The sequence below is a fragment of the Globicephala melas genome, chromosome X (assembly GCF_963455315.2).
Source record: "Globicephala melas chromosome X, mGloMel1.2, whole genome shotgun sequence".
Lineage (NCBI taxonomy): Eukaryota > Metazoa > Chordata > Mammalia > Artiodactyla > Delphinidae > Globicephala > Globicephala melas.
Window position 1 is genome coordinate 11,858,492 of NC_083335.1, and position 17,225 is coordinate 11,875,716.

At 38.8% G+C, this 17,225-nt stretch overlaps 1 protein-coding gene across 9 annotated transcripts in view; it reads right to left on the reverse strand.

Annotated features, from left to right (window-relative positions):
• The window catches only part of ENOX2 (ecto-NOX disulfide-thiol exchanger 2), a 285,173-nt gene that overhangs the window by 176,964 nt on the left and 90,984 nt on the right, over window positions 1-17,225 (reverse strand). The window lies entirely within an intron of this gene.

Consider the following 17,225-nt stretch of genomic DNA (forward strand, 5'->3'; position numbering starts at 1 on the left):
GTAAAACATTAGTAAATAATGCTGGGAGTAGTCAGTGACTGCTCTTTGCTTGTACTATTTTTAGGAAAGGAGACGATATTTGTCACCACCTTGAACTTTCCAACATGAAAGAACCACATTTTCCCCTTACAACTTAAATGCCTCCTCCCAAAGCTTTAATCAGTGCTCACTTTCAGCTGGTTGCTGTATTATTAGAACACTGCTAACAGTGACACTTGAGCTGGAGTACAGAAGGTCCATTTCTCTCTAAACACATATTTTCCTATGCTCAGAATGTTCTCTGTGTTTTTCCTAGGAGGCTGATATCTCCCAGGCCTGGTAAAGGTGAGTTATTTGAGAGAAGTCTGAACTAAATCTGTTAAGGTATTTGAGTTCCGTGAGCAGGAAAGCAAAATACATATTTCTAACTTCAACAAGAATGCTTCAGGACTCTTTTCCCCTGTTCAACTTAAGGCTTGGGAAACACAGCGAAATCACATTCCTCAATGAAAACAAAGTTCAAAAAATGCTGATTTGATAGAACAGTTCAAAGTGACAGATGGTAGACAGGTGATCTATCATTTTCCTTAGGATAAAGTCTGGCAGTCTTCATAGAAAGTCTTATTTTCCTCTACTTTAGCCCTGGGAACGGTTATAGCAACTACCCTTCTCTCCACATCTTTGGGGGTGGAGGATTAGAAAGATGGTGATTCATCAGTGCCCGCTTTGAGCTGGCTCTAGGCCATGCTGCAATTCCTGTTGACCAATTTTCTACTTGAGTGACAGGAAAGGGGCAGGTTGCTAACATACTGACCATTAGGTTATCTGTTTAATACTTGCCTGAGAACGTGCCCAGAGGTACCATATTATGGGTGTCTCTGTCTAAATAAAATAAATAATTGCAGATTTCAGAGCCTGAGGGCAGAGAGTTGTTCTGGTATTGAAATTGGAGTCTATCTTGTCAGATCTGTAATGAGGTCTTCCCTTCAGACTGATTGATTTCATAAAGCTGAGGTAATTATCAAAAGCAAGCACAGTTCTCCCTGTAGAAACCACTCCACTGGTTTTGACAACTAGCTAGTCAGTTGGATCTGGTCAGGGGCCTAGGCTGAGCCAGCTCTTTCAGTAGCAACGGTTACTACACACACTAATTTACTTTAATAGATTCGTAAGACGCCAGTAAATAAGTTGCAAACAAAGTGCAGCAAAATTTCACATGCTGTAAGTGAGTGAAAATTGAAGTAGCAGTCAGATAAATCTGCATTTCCGTGTAGGATGCTTTTAAGGGAGAATGAGAGCTAAAACTCTTTTGGTCTTTGGAGAATTAATTTTATCAACTAATACTAGAAGGATATTGGTTATCCTTTAAGACTGATACGCTGTATGAATAACGTGTATCTTTGCTTTTCCCCAAATGTACACAGTAATTTCACCAGATTTCTTTTATTCATTCATTTAGCCTTCATTAACTATTTATCCAATCACTGTGCTACAATTTTAATTACTTTCTAATTAACCAATGATGAGATTGTGATTTAGCATCCCCTAAATACAGAACTACATAAATACAGTAAACCTCCATTTACACGTCCAAAAATAGTACACTCTCTCCTTTCCCCTACACCATTAATTTTGCTATACTGTATCATTAATGTTCTGGAGTTATGCTTTCTGTATTCCTAATGTTTGAGCCTCATTTGAACTAGTTTTTCAAGAATGTATGATAAACAATCCGTTGTTGGCTGTGAAATTAAACACACGGGAGAAAACAGAGATTACTGTAATATGCTAATGCATCTTTATAGATCCACACTTCCTTTATAACAATTCCACCTCAGGAGTATCAGTATAGGGTGTTGACAAGTGATTAACTCCTTTAGAGAGGTACCTGGGCTGAAATCAAACTGACTACTGAGGAGAAAGCTAGAATCTACTCCTCAAGAAAACAATGACTATAAAGGAAAAGCCTGCAAAAAAGAACTAATCTGTGTTTGAAACAAGTCTTACTGCTGTTGTTGTATAAAAGAATAAGTAGGATCTTAATTTTGCTTCAGTCTGGAGTCTAATTGAAGTATTCAATACATATTGGAATGAATGAATCAATCAAACAATATTGACAGCCTCTCTCCTTATTCATCCAATTCATTCAAACAATTCTGTGTACTTAGCAGTATTCTAGGCCCTAGGATTTCAGGACTTGATAAGAAACAGTTTTGTTCCTCAAAAAAATCGCAACCAGAAAGGAGGGCAGATAAATACACAGAAAATCTGGGCCAAATTACTGCATCTTCATCTCTTGCCACTTCCCCCAAGTATCCTTTACTTCATTCATACCAAACTTCTCAAATTCCTCAAACATGCTATGCCTTTGCATGTCTCTGCGCTTCTGTTTTAAAAACTTAATTTTATTGTGGTAATAACACTTAACATGAGCTCTACCTTCTTAACAACTTTGTAAGTGTACAATACAGTATTGTTAACTATAGGCATGATGTTGTACAACAGATCTCTAGCATTTACTCATCTTGCATAGTTCAAACTTTGTGCTTGTCGATTAGCAATTTTCCATTTCCCCTGCCACTCAGCTACTGGTAACTACCATTATACGCTCTGATTCTATGAGTTTGACTATTTTAGATACCTCATACAAGTGGAATCATGCAATATTTGTCCTTCTGTGACTGGCTTAGTTCATTTAGCATAATATCTTCAAGCTTCATCCATGTTCTTGCATATTGCAGGATTTCCTTCTTTTTTTAAGTTGAATAATATTCCACTGTATGTATATACTGTGTTTTCTTTCTTCATTCATTTGTTGGACATTTAGGTTGCTTCCATATCTTGGCTATTGTGAATAATGCTTCAATGAACATTGGGGTGCTAATATCTTTTAAAGATACTGATTTCAATTCGTTTGGATAAATACCCAGAAGTGGGATTGCTGGATCATATGGTAGTTCTATTTCTAATTTTCTGAGGAAACGCCATATGTTTTCCATAGCAGCTGCAACAGTGTACAAGGGTTCCAATCATTCCACATCCTTGCCAACACTTATCTTTGTTTTTTTTTATAATAGCCATCCTCACAGGTATAAAATAATATCTCATTTTAATTTTGATTTGCATTACCCTAATGATTAGTGATGTTGAGCACCTTTTCATATACATGTTGGCTATTTGTATACCTTCTTTGGAGAAATGTTTATTTGTGTCTTTAGCTCATTTTAAAAATTGGGTTTTAGGGTTTTTTTCTATTGAGTTATAGAAGTTCTTTATATATATTTTTTGAAATTAACCTCTTTTGTTTTCTCCCATTCAATAGGTTGGTTGACTTTTCACTCAGTTGATTGTTTCCTTTGTTATGCTAACACCATTTAGTTTGATGGGGTACCACTTGTCTATTTCTGCTTCTTTTTTTTTTCTTTTTTGCGGTACGTGGGCCTCTCACTGTTGTGGCCTCTCCCGTTGCGGAGCACAGGCTCCGGACGCGCAGGCTCAGCGGCCATGGCTCACGGGCCTAGCCGCTCTGCAGCATGTGGGATCTTCCCGGACCGGGGCACGAACCCGTGTCCCCTGCATCAGCAGGCGGACTCTCAACCACTGCACCACCAGGGAAGCCCTATTTCTGCTTTTATTGTCTGTGCTTTTGGTGTCATATCATGAAATCAGTGCCAAGACCAACGTCATAAAGCTTTCCCCCTAGATTTTCTTCTAGGTATTTTACAGTTTCAGGTTTTATATTTAAATCTTTAATCCATTTTGAGTTGATTTTTGTGTATGGTGTAAGATATGGGTCCAAATTCATTCTTTTGTATGTGGATATCAATTTTCTCATCACCATCTATTGAACATACTATTTTTTTCCCCAAGGGGCACTCTGGCACCCTTGTTGAAGATCAACTGACGGTATATGGATGGATTTATTTCTGGGCTTTCTATACTGTGCTTCTGTATATACCATTCCCTCTGCTTGAAATACAATTTTCCCTTTTCTCCACCTGGAAAGCTTTTATTCAACCTTCAAAATAAAGACACAGACCTACTAGAGAATGGACTTGAGGATATGGGGAGGGGGAAGGGTAAGCTGTGACAAAGCGAGAGAGAAGCATGGACATATATACACTACCAAACATAAGGTACATAGCTAGTGGGAAGCAGCCGCATGGCACAGGGAGATCAGCTCAGTGCTCTGTAACCGCCTGGAGGGGAGGGATAGGGAGGGTGGGAGGGAGGGAGACGTAAGAGGGAAGAGATATGGGAACATATGTATATGTATAACTAATTCACTTTGTTATAAAGCAGAAACTAACACACCATTGTAAAGCAATTATACTCCAATAAAGATGTAAAAAAAAAAACCCTACTCAAATGTTACCTATTCAATGAAATGTTTCCTAATCCCCAAAAGCTCTCTCTATAGGAGTATACAGAGCCTTTTTATCAGAGCACTTATTGTAGGACCTCAGGGTTCATTCTCGATGTTTATGGGTTTGCAGGTGTTCTGGGTTGTCAATATCTGATATCTGCCTTAGAAAGTTCATGCTTATGGCAGAATGAAGGACACACAGGAGGTAAGAAGGCACCAGAGACAGAGAGACCAATTACAATACCAAAGTGACACAGTGGAGAGATGACAGTAGTGTAACCTCAGACCAGTAGCAATGAATGGAAAGAAATGGATTTCAGAGATATTCATGAAGTGGAATCATCTGGATTTAGTGTCTGATTGAATCTGGAAGTTGAGGGGAAGAGAGGAATCTGAGATGATCCATTTTAAAATTAAGTCGCAGTCCTGAAAATCCTACACGGTTTGGGAGTTCAGTATGAGAAAAAGCACAATTCATTGGAAGCATATCCACAAAGCTACACTGGAAAAGAAAACTGCTTCCAATCTCTATTTGCCATAGGATAAAGGCTGCCAGGAAACACCATCAAATGGCTTACTCTTGACCTTTACTATGTATTCTTAACAAAGCCTGTCAAAAGATATCAATTCATCCAGAAAAAAAAATAAAGCATAATAGTCTAAGAGTCAGGGTAACATAGTATTGGGCTATGGAGGGAGAATAACATTTTAATAATAGGTCTCAGACTCGGTTTATTTTGTTTGCAGCATTCACTGACGAAAGTGTCTTTGAAGGTCAGGAATACTTAACAGATTCCTTCCTTTTCCCCTGCATACTTCTCCCTTTTCTCCTCCTCCCAAACAACTTCTCAAAATGATCTTATTAGAAAACCTTGCATTTTAATAGCAGTTGTATTTTGGTTATTATCGTATGTTGGATTAAGCTGACAATTCTCCTTTTAACAATACTCAAAGAAAGGTTGAAAAAATTAATGCTATGTTGTTTTTCTCCCTGCCAAAGAATATAGCATTGTAATTGTCTCCTGGAGACGAAGCACTCTAATCATCTTTAACTTTAAAGTAAATTCATTTCAGGAAGATGCTTTGAGACAAACAATTGACAGAGCAAATCAGGGCTCCTAGGAGATTGTGAAGTGTTGGATTGAGTCGAAGAGAATGCCATAGCCGAATTCAATTCCGTGAACATTTTCAACTTAAGAGTTTCTCTGCAACAAAATAGCACTGTATGGGAGTTAGAGTCATGTTCCATTGTGGGAGATAGGCCTTAAACATTGCACAGATTCTTAACACCTAAGAGTTCTAGGCACCACAGAGGCAACAAGCATACAACACAATTATTCTGATTAAACAATAGAGGAAGCTGTTATACCACGTAAAGTCAGAGTGTGAAAGCATAGTAACTTTCCAAAATTGTGTTTAAAAAGAATCCAGGACTGGAAAAGACTTAAGAATCCTCTGGTTCCAATTGATGTCATAGGAATCTTGGAATGGTCCCAAAAGCCAGAGATCATTTCAACTTTCACTCCCTCCCTAATTAAATCCATCTCCATCTTCCATTGTTCTTGTTTTGTTATTTTTTGAGCCTCTCCTGTTCAAGGTTTGGGGAAATACATCATTTGGATACAGATTTGGATTGGTAAATTTATAGCCTTGGTAAATTAACAGGCTCAGAATTTCCTGGAAATTGGGCACTTGCCTAGGTTGATGGTGGAAAGAAGAAATGCAATAACAATGAACTAAGGCCCTGAATACCTGACCAAGCAGCCTAACCTCCTGGACAGATGCCAAGCATGAGCATAAAGCCATAGTGCAGTAAACCAATTCTATTTAAGAACCCTCCCTTTGGGCTACTAAAAGGCAATTGTTTTCTTTGATACACATGTGACCCAAATCTGGTTTTCTATAAGGTGAATGGTGCCAAAAGCCGTTCCCACATTATTTTGTTTTTCACCAGCTACTTCTTGCCTCAACTCAGTCACGAACATCAAAGACTTGTTAGGAGTATCTCCAGAAGAGAGTGAGACTTTAAGACAGTGCCTCATCACTGTACATATTAAAATCACCTGGGAAATTTTTTAAAAATACCAATGCCTGGTCCCCACCCCCAGAGATTCTGATTTAATTGATCAGGGTGGGGCCTAAGTGGCTCATTTTTCAAAAGCCACCAGGTGATGCCTTTTTTTTCTCTCTCTCTAGTTGTGGCACATGGGCTCTGTAGTTTGCAGCATGTGGGCTCTCTAGTTGAGGCGCGTGGGCTCAGTAGTTGTGGTGCGCAGGCTTGGTTGCCCCACAGCATGTGGGATCTTAGTTCCCCGACCAGGGATCGCTCCCGTGTCTCCTGCATTGGAAGGGAGATTGTTTACCACTGGACCACCAGGGAAGTCCCCCCACCAGGTGATTCTAATGTGCAGCCAGGACTGAAAACCACTGCTCTAAATGGAGCAAATGCGCATACACTACCCAAAGTGTTGTTTTTTTTTTAAGGTTAAAACCAAACAACACTTAGAGAATAAGTTCATTTACTCCCTACCTACAATATGCAGGGCACTGTATTGGTTGTGCGGTATAAATAGGTTAGACCTAAACTTGTCTGGTTTATGATGCTTCTAAGGAAAAGATGGAAAGAAAAGGTTAGAAGGGTTGCTGGCAACCACAAAAACCCTAAACCAAAACCTGAAGTCTTGGAAAAAATTCAGGCAAAATATAATTACAGGATTATGTTCTTTTCCTTGGTTCAGGAGATTATAGCTAAAATGCTTCAGAAATATTCTGTCTGTTTTCTTATCTCCAGAGAAAGATTCCACACTGCCTTGGGGATTAGTCTCCAATCTCACAACCCTTGGGACCCCAGGCCCGTCACCCCTGCCCTCAAGTAGATCATTCATTTACTCCACTACACGTACAACGTCATGAAGGATGTTGGGAAGTACTGTGTCTAAACTACAGCTACATTTAATAAAATCAGGCTGCAGTGTGGTTTGCCTGTATTACTTGTCACCTCAATGATTCCTTAGTGATTCCACTGAACTTTAGGAAGGATCTGGTAAACTAAAAAATGCAAAGGAAGCAGTTAAGTATAGTGGAAGAACAGGCCACAAAAACACAAGCTCTGGTCTCTGATCTTCCATTAACTTAGTGGAGAACCTTGGGCAAGTCATTATTGGTCAAGGTTTCCTCATCTGAAAGATGTGTTGAACCATGATCTCTAAGCTCTGTAGTTAAGATAAAACAACAATAACAGAAGTGTGGATAGAAGACATTAATAGAAACCTGATATAAAACTCAGTAATGGGCTTCCCTGGTGGCGCAGTGGTTGAGAGTCCGCCTGCCGATGCAGGGGACGCGGGTTCGTGCCCCGGTCCGGGAGGGTCCCACGTGCCGCGGAGCGGCTGGGCCCGTGGGCCGTGGCCGCTGGGCCTGCGTGTCCGGAGCCTGTGCTCCGCAACGGGAGAGGCCACAGCAGTGAGAGGCCCGCGTACCGCAAAAACAAAACAAAACAAAACAAAACAAAAAACCAAAAAAAAAACCTCAGTAATGGGGTAGAAAACAAGAGAGGCGGGAGGCCTGGAAGAATGCCTTCCTGGTACCACCTACTCAAAACTTATTTTTCAGTCAGTAAATGATTTAATGGTAGTACAGTTAAGGCACCCTGAAAAAAATCAAAGCATTTCCAACACTGCTCCAAAAAAAATCTCCTTAAGAATTTTGCTAATTATAAATAAGAACTTATAAGTGCAGAAAAGTTGTTTTTTAAAAATAAGATGTTTAAATACCAACATATCTTCTAAGTAACTTGCTATAAATTAATATTATTTAGAGAACAAGTATTCTGAAAATCAGAATAAGAATCTAATGCTGAAATGCTAAAAGAATGCCTAACATGTTAGGAATAAATTACCCTAATTGACCAAAGCTTTGCTCACATATGAGATATTTCAAAATGTAATGATGTGCTAACAAAAGTTCTTGTATCCCTCTGCCAAAGTTATAGGGACTGTTATTAAATCCAAGTATGGTATTTGTGTACACATAAGAGCAGGCAACAATTACAATCTAGAGATATTTTAAATTTAATCTTTTTTTAATTTATTAGTATTGTTATGCAGCAATGAGCATTCAGAAAAAAAACTAATCAGTGTGCATTATGCAACAATCAGACAAAATACTCCTAATCCTCTGTCATTCTTCTTCCTTGGCCCCTGGGTACTCATTAAAGGTTAATTTATTTAAATCTCTCAAACATTCATTTCAATCTACTTTAATAAACTAATGAATCTTTGGAACTTTGCCTAATCAGCTTATGTTTTCTATTTTAATATATGTATAAAATGTCTTTTTTTAAAGCTCATTTTTAATAGTTATCTTCCCTCTTGGATATAGAATTGTGCTTCAGTAACAACCTGATGTGAGCATTTGGTAACACACTTATAACCTCATCCAATACAGAGAGAATGGCTGTGGCTTGCCTATTGCTCTTAAACACAGTTATACTTTAGAGGATAGTGAATTGATTTATGTTTAGTAGGATAATAATCCTCCAAATTTAAATGGTCATTTTGCAGTTTAGTGGGAGTGACAATTATATTGAAGCAAAGCTTCTAACAACTTTGGTGCTTGTCAAATGCTATGAGGGCCTATCAGTGAAATAACTCCATTCTGGTCATTGCAAACCAGAGCAGTGCATGGTACATGCTATGTGGATTGGCAAATATAAGCGAAGTCTTCCAAAGAGCAGCATCTAAATGGAGTCAAAACTTCTACCTTACAATCTGTTCAACTTCCATGTTAAATACATTTTGTTTAATGGTAACTTTAGGAAATCTTTCACGTAACTATCATTAAGTTGAATGTTCCCAGGGTGGTGGCCAACATTCAGGAACTGCACTCCACACTGTATACCAGAATGCCAGAAATCAAAGTCTTGGAGCACTAGGACATTATTTCTAACTCCTTCCCCAACAACTGACACTATAGAATTTTACAGCTCATCAAGTGCTTACACAACATCCTTATGATAGAGGAAGGAATTAATGTCCTTTGATTATAGAGGAGAAAACTGCAGCTCAGGGGAGCTTCAGTGATTAACCCAAAGTTTTAACATGAATGTATGGAGGAGCTAGAACCCAGACCCCCTGGCTACAAATCTTTCCCCTATACCATGTTGCCTTACCTGTAGCATTTGTGTTGAGGTTAATGTTTTTACTGCTGCATGGTTCACCATTGATGAAAGAAAACTTGTAAAAGTTACTTCCAAGATGTTTTGGCAGTAAATAAATCAAATTGATTAAAAATAATTATGATAAATTATTCAACATAACTTATCTTCATGATATAGTAATTCATTGAAGTGTAACACCATGTGTAAGAGCTGGAATTCTTAATTTTAAGTTTTGTTTTCATTCTACATACAAATCAGTAAACATAATAAATGTATTCCCCACCCTTGGTCTAGATTTCAAATATTTAAACTTCTAGTGGAAGTAGATGCTTGGCTCTAAGTTATATTGCTAAAGGTTTTCAAGTTGTCACCTCTGCTTTTCCACACAGTAACTCCAAGGAATTACCTTTCAAAGTTCACTGTTCATTCATTACTCGTCTGTCCACCCATTCATTTATCCAATCATCCAAATGACATTTATGGAATGCCTACTTTGAGCCAAGAGACATGACCGATGTGGACTCTACCTGAAGCTCCTGCTGCTGCCTTACTTCCTTAGACTAAGAACTCCTTGAAGACAGGAATCCTGTCATTCTGTACAGAATACAGCCAGTTCTACTTGCAGAAAATCACTTAAACACTCTTTTGACAGTGAGATTTCTGGCTCCCCTGCCACCCACATGCCCCTCCAGACATATGCGAATTAGGGGAAGAAACAGCAGAGCCTGCTTATCAAGTCTGACCTTTGGATAATGACTACAGTTCTCCCATTCGAGCTTGCTGCCATTCTGCCTTGTGGTCAACAAAATGATTCAGCTCAAAACGGCAATATATCTGTTGCTGCTTCCCAGATATCCTCTAGCAAGCTACATTTTAAAAAAATTTACTTCTGCCTTTCAACATAGTGGTGAACTGCATCACCAAATGTACTGTCTTATCTGATTCAGTGAGAAGTAGGAGCTTATGGACAAGATGCAGATAAATTTGGAAAAGCTGCAAAATCAGGAACATTCCATTACTCCCATCACTAAATAGATGCTTGATTTTCTTATTTTAACAATAATAACTTATATTCAGAGACTGCTATTACCTTTTCAACTCTCCTTCACATCCACCTCAAAGCTACCTTGTGGGAAGCCGCAGGAGGGGTTAGAGCAGCCAAGCTGCGAGGACAGCCCAGGACAGCAGTGGTGACCAACTGGAGCACCAAGCCTGATGGGGGAAAGATACATGGTGGACTCCCAAATGTTCTGTGAGCCTGGCGCCTCCTGGATACCACATGTTATGTAGGTGGTCCTACTTCCCCAGAGCTGGGATATTTGTGGCTTATGCTTCCTGTCCCCGTCATATAGCCATGTGGCTGACAGGGTCTTGGTGCTCTGGCCGGGTGTCAGGCCTGTGCCTCTAAGGTGGGAGAGCCAAGTTCAGGACATTGGTCCAACAGAGACCTCCCGGCTCCACTCCACATAATATCAAATGGCGAAAGCTCTCCCAGAGATCTCCATCTCAACGTGAAGACCCAGCTCCACTCAATGACCAGCAAGCTACAGTGCTGGACACCCTATGCCAAACAACTAGCAAGACAGGAACACAACTCCACCGATTAGCAGAAAGGCTGCCTAAAATCATAATAAGGTCACAGACACTCCAAAAACACCACCGGACGTGATCCTGCCTACCAGATAAGATCCAGCCTCATCCACCAGAACACAGGCACTAGTCCCCTCACCAGGAAGCCTACACAACCCACTGAACCAACCTTATCCACTGGGGGCAGACACCAAAAACAACAGGAACTACAAACCTGCAGCCTGAGAAAAGGAGACCCCAAACACAGTAAGTTAAGCAAAATGAGAAGAAACACACAGCAGATGAAGGAGCAAGGAAAAACCCACCAGACCAAACAAATGAAGAGGAAATAGGCAGTCTACCTGAAAAAGAATTCAGAGTAATGATAGTAAAGATGATCCAAAATCTTGGAAATAGAATAGAGTAAATACAAGAAACATTTAACAAGGACCTAGAAGAACTGAAGAGCAAAAAAAAATGATGAACAACACAATAAATGAAATTAAAAACTCTCTAGAAGGAATCAATAGCAGAATAACTGAGGCAGAAGAATGGCTAAGTGACCTGGAAGATAAAATAGTGGAAATAACAACTGCAGAGCAGAATAAAGAAAGAAGAATGAAAAGAATTGAGGACAGTCTCAGAGACCTCTGGGACAACATTAAATGCACCAACATTCGAATTATAGGGGTCCCAGAAGAAGAAGAGAAAAAGAGAGAGACTGAGAAAATATTTGAAGAGATTATAGTTGAAAACTTCCCTAATATGGGAAAGGAAATAGTTAATCAAGTCCAGGAAGCACAGAGAGTCCCATACAGAATAAATTCAAGGAGAAACACACCAAGACAAACATTAATCAAACTATCAAAAATTAAATACAAAGAAAAAATATTAAAAGCAGCAAGGGAAAAACAACAAATAACATACAAGGGAATCCCCATAAGGATAAGATTATCTCGCAGCAGAAACTCTGCAAGCCAGAAGGGAGTGGCAGGACATATTTAAACTGATGAAAGGGAAAAACCTACAACAAAGATTTCTCTACCCAGCAAGGATCTCATTCAGATTTGATGGAGAAATTAAAATCTTTACAGACAAGCAAAAGCTAAGAGAATTCAGCACCACCAAACCAGTTTTAAAACAAATGCTAAAGGAATTTCTCTAGGCAGGAAACACAAGAGAAGGAAAACACCTACAATAACAAACCCAAAACAATTAAGAAAATGGGAATAGGGGCATACATATCGATAATTACCTTAAATGTAAATGGATTAAATGCTCCAACCAAAAGACACAGACTGGCTGAATGGATACAAAAACAAGACCTGTATATATGCTGTCTACAGAGACCCACTTTAGACCTAGGGACACATACAGACTGAAAGTGAGGGGATGGAAAAAGATACTCTATGCGAATGGAAATCAAAAGAAAGCTGGAGTAGCAATTCTCATATAAGACAAAATAGACTTTAAAATGAAGACTATTACAAGAGACAAAGAAGGACACTACATAATGATCAAGGGATCAATCCAAGAAGAAATATAACAATGGTAAATATTTATGCACCCAACATAGGAGCACCTCAATACATAAGGCAAATGCTAACAGCCATAAAAGGGGAAATCGATAGAACACAATCATAGTAGGGGATTTTAACACCTCACTTTCACCAATGGACAGATCATCCAAAATGAAAATAAATAAGGAAACACAAGCTTTAAATGATACATTAAACAAGATGGACTTAATTGATATTTATAGGACATTCGATCCAAAAACAACAGAACACACTTTTTTCTCAAGTTCTCATGGAACATTCTCCAGGATAGATCATATCTTCAGTCTCAAGTCAAGCCTTGGTAAATTTAACAAAATTGAAATCGTATCAAGTAACTTTTCTGACCACAACGCTATAAGACTATATATCAATTACAGGAAAAAATATGTAAAGAATACAAACATATGGAGGCTAAACAATACACTACTAAATAACCAAGAGCTCACTGAAGAAATCAAAGAGGAAATCAAAAAATACCGAGAAACAAATGGCAATGAAAACACAATGATCCAAAACGTATGGGATGCAGCAAAAGCAGTTCTAACAGGGAAGTTTATAGCAATACAATCCTACCTCCAGAAACATCTCCAAGAAACAACCTAACGTTACACCTAAAGCAATTCAAGAAAGAAGAACAAAAAACCCCCAAAGTTAGCAGAAGGAAAGAAATCATAAAGATCAGAGCAGAAATAAATGAAAAAGAAATGAAGGAAACAATAGTAAAGATCAATAAAAATAAAAGCTGGTTCTTTGAGAATATAAACAAAATTGATAAACCATTAGCCAGACACATCAAGAAAAAAAGGGAGAAGACTCAAATCAATACAATTAGAAATGAAAATGGAGAAGTAACAACTGACACTGCAGAAATACAAAGGATCATGAAAGATTACTACAAGCAACTAAATGCCAATAAAATGGACGCCCTGGAAGAAATGGACAAATTCTTAGAAAAGCACAACCTTTGGAGACTGAACCAGGAAGAAATAGAAAATATGAACAGACCAATCACAAGCGCTGAAATTGAAACTGTGATTAAAAATCTTCCAACAAAGAAAAGCCCAGGACCAGATGGCTTCACAGGCGAATTCTATCAAACATTTAGAGAAGAGCTAACACCTATCCTTCTCAAACTCTTCCAAAATATAGCAGAGGGAGGAGCACTCCGAAACTCATTCTATGAGGCCACCATCACCCTGATATCAAAACCAAAGATGTCACAAAGAAAGAAAAGTACAAGCCAATATCACTGATGAACATAGATGCAAAAGTCCTCAACAGAATACTAGCAAACAGAATCTAACAGCACATTAAAAGGATCATACACCATGATCAAGTGGAGTTTATCCCAGGAATGCAAGGATTCTTCAATATGCACAAATCAACCAATGTGATACACTACATTAACAAACTGAAGGAGAAAACTCATATGATCATCTCAATAGATGCAGAAAAAGCTTTTGACAAAATTCAACACCAATTTATGATACAAACCCTCCAGAAAGTAGGCATAGAGGGAACTTACTTTATATGGTCATAAAGGCCATATATGACAAACCCACAGCCAACATCGTTCTCAATGGTGAAAAACTGAAACCATTACCTTTAAGATCAGGAACAAGACAAGGTTGCTCACTCTCACCACTATTATTCAACGTAGTTTTGGAAGTTTTAGCCACAGAAATCGGAGAAGAAAAATAAATAAACGGAATCCAAATCGGAAAAGAAGAAGTAAAGCTGTCACTGTTTGCAGATGACATACTATATATAGAGAATCCTAAAGATGCTACTAGAAAACTACTAGAGCTAATCAATGAATTTGGTAAAGTAGCAGGATACAAAATTAATGCACAGAAATGTCTTGCATTCCTAGACTCTAATGATGAAAAATCTGAAAGAGAAATTAAGGAAACACTCCCATTTATCTTTGCAACAAAAAGAATAAAATACCTAGGAATAAACCTACTTAAGGAGCAAAACACCCTTACGCAGAAAACTATAAGACACTGATGAAAGAAATTAAAGATGATACAAACAGATGGAGAGATATACCATGTTCTTGGATTGGAAAAATCAACATTGTGAAAATGACTCTACTACCCAAAGCAATCTACAGATTCAGTTCAATCTCTATCCAACTACCAATGGCATTTTTCACAGAAGTAGAACAAAAAATTTCACAATTTGTATGGAAGCACAAAAGACCCTGAATAGCCAAAGCAATCTTGAGAAAGAAAAACGGAGCTGGAGGAATCAGGCTCCTTGACTTCAAACTATACTACAAAGCTACAGTAATCAAGACAGTATGGTACTGGCACAAAAACAGAACTATAGATCAATGGAACAGGATAGAAAGCCCAGAGATAAACCCACACACATATGGTCACCTTATTTTTCATAAAGGAAGCAGGAATATACAATGGAGAAAAGACAGCCTCTTCAATAAATGGTGCTCAGAAAACTGGACAGCTACATGTAAAAGAATGAAATTAGAATACTCCCTAACACCATACACCAAAATAAACTCAAAATGGATTAAAGACCTAAATGTAAGGCCAGACACTCTAAAACTCTTAGAGGAAAACACAGGCTGAACACTCTATGACATAAATCACAGCAAGATCCTTTTTGACCCTAGAGAAATGGAAATAAAAACAAAAATAAACAAATGGGACCTAATGAAACTTAAAAGCTTTTGCACAGCAAAGAAAACCATAAAGAAGATGAAAAGACTACCCTCAGAATGGGAGAAAATATTTGCAAATGACACAACAGACAAAGTTAGGACTTCTTTACATAGCTCCTTCTAACCTTGAGATGTGAAGATAAGTGGTATAGAAGATGGGTAAGTGAGTTGTATATGTGAACGGGTTAGAAAGAGCAGGTTCCAATATTTAGCCATAAATCTGGAATAAATAAACAAACAAAAATGCACACAAAAGCACTACTAATTTGGTATAAAGAAGGGCATATGCAACTTTGGAAAGAAATTTCAAACTCTGTAACACCTGCAAAGATCTCAGATATCTGCTACTCGTAGCAAGGAAGGTAGACCCCAAACTTCGGCAAATGTGATTTTGGTGGTATAGAAAATAGCCTAACAAGACCCTCAAAAATGCCTTCTGGGAATAACCCTATAGCATAAGGAACTCTCCTTAATTTGTATTATCCAAGCACATGCAGTTTCTATCACATTATTGAGCTATGGAATGTATAGTTCTTCATTTTGTATATTGTCTCCCATTTCACAGAACTAGAGGCTAAACTAGCAATTTTATATCTCTCTTTGTATACCATAGAATGCATGTTTATGATAAGCTCCTAATTGCCTTAGTGTGTGATATAAAGATCAGTAGGTTTTTAGTTGTTTTTAATTAGCTAAGGCTGATCAATATTTTCTTTAAAATCCTCTGGCCTGGAAGTGAGTTCCTGTTATGTTCCTATTGACCAACAAGAAATGGTGATAAAAGTGACAAAAGGAGCAAGTGATAATATTCATGAGAGTTTTATTAAGTTTATTAATAGAAACATGTTGCTTTAGTTACCTAAAGATATCAGAAAATTACAATTTGTTTCATCTTTGTTGGTAGCTGCACGAGCTATTCCATTACTGAGGAGGAGCTAATTTATGTGTAGCTGTTGAAAACACAATGAACCAGTCACCACAATTTTAACAAGTGCTGATGCTGGAATACCCACTTCAGATAGCATCTGTAACACTGTCATGAAGAAAGTTTACAGTACACTACCTAAAGTAATGACGCTAGTTCCACATTTGCCAAGATTGGTGTCACTGCTATAGTACCAGGTTCCACTGGGGTGGCAATGAAAATTTACTCTTTCATGGTGTTTTAAACAAGGCCAAGGCATATGTCTTAGAATGCTGTTTTTTATTCTCATCTTATGGTCTAAGCTTTATAGCACATGGACTGGGCTAATATGAAGTTTATTTTCGTTGTCCACAAATAAGTCACTCCTTATATGTGTCCTCCTCTTCTCATTCTTTTTTTTTTTTGCGGTACGCGGGCCTCTCACTGTTGTGGCCTCTCCCATTGCGGAGCACAGGCTCCGTACAAGCAGGCTCAGCGGCCATGGCTCACGGGCCCAGCCGCTCCGTGGCATGTGGGATCTTCCCGGACCGGGGCACAAACCCGTGTCCCCTGCATTGGCAGGCAGACTCTCAACTACTGCGCCACCAGGGAAGCCTGGGGTACATCTTTATGACAAGTGAAAATTAAGTTTACGGAATGTGTGTAGTGTGTGTGTTTGGGGGACCTGCAGAACAGATATAAACAAGTAGCCATAAAACAAGGTGTTGAGTATAAACAAAGTGCTCAAATGCAGTGACTAGGGGCTTCCCTGGTGGCGCAGTGGTTCAGAGTCCGCCTGCCGATGCAGGGGACACGGGTTCGTGCCCCGGTCCAGGAAGATCCCACATGCCGCGGAGCGGCTGGGCCCGTGAGCCATGGCCGCTGAGCCTGTGCGTCCGGAGCCTGTGCTCCGCAACGGGAGAGGCCACAACAGTGAGAGGTCCGCGTACCGCAAATAAATAATAAAATAAAATAAAATGCAGTGACTAATTCTTCAGTGACCT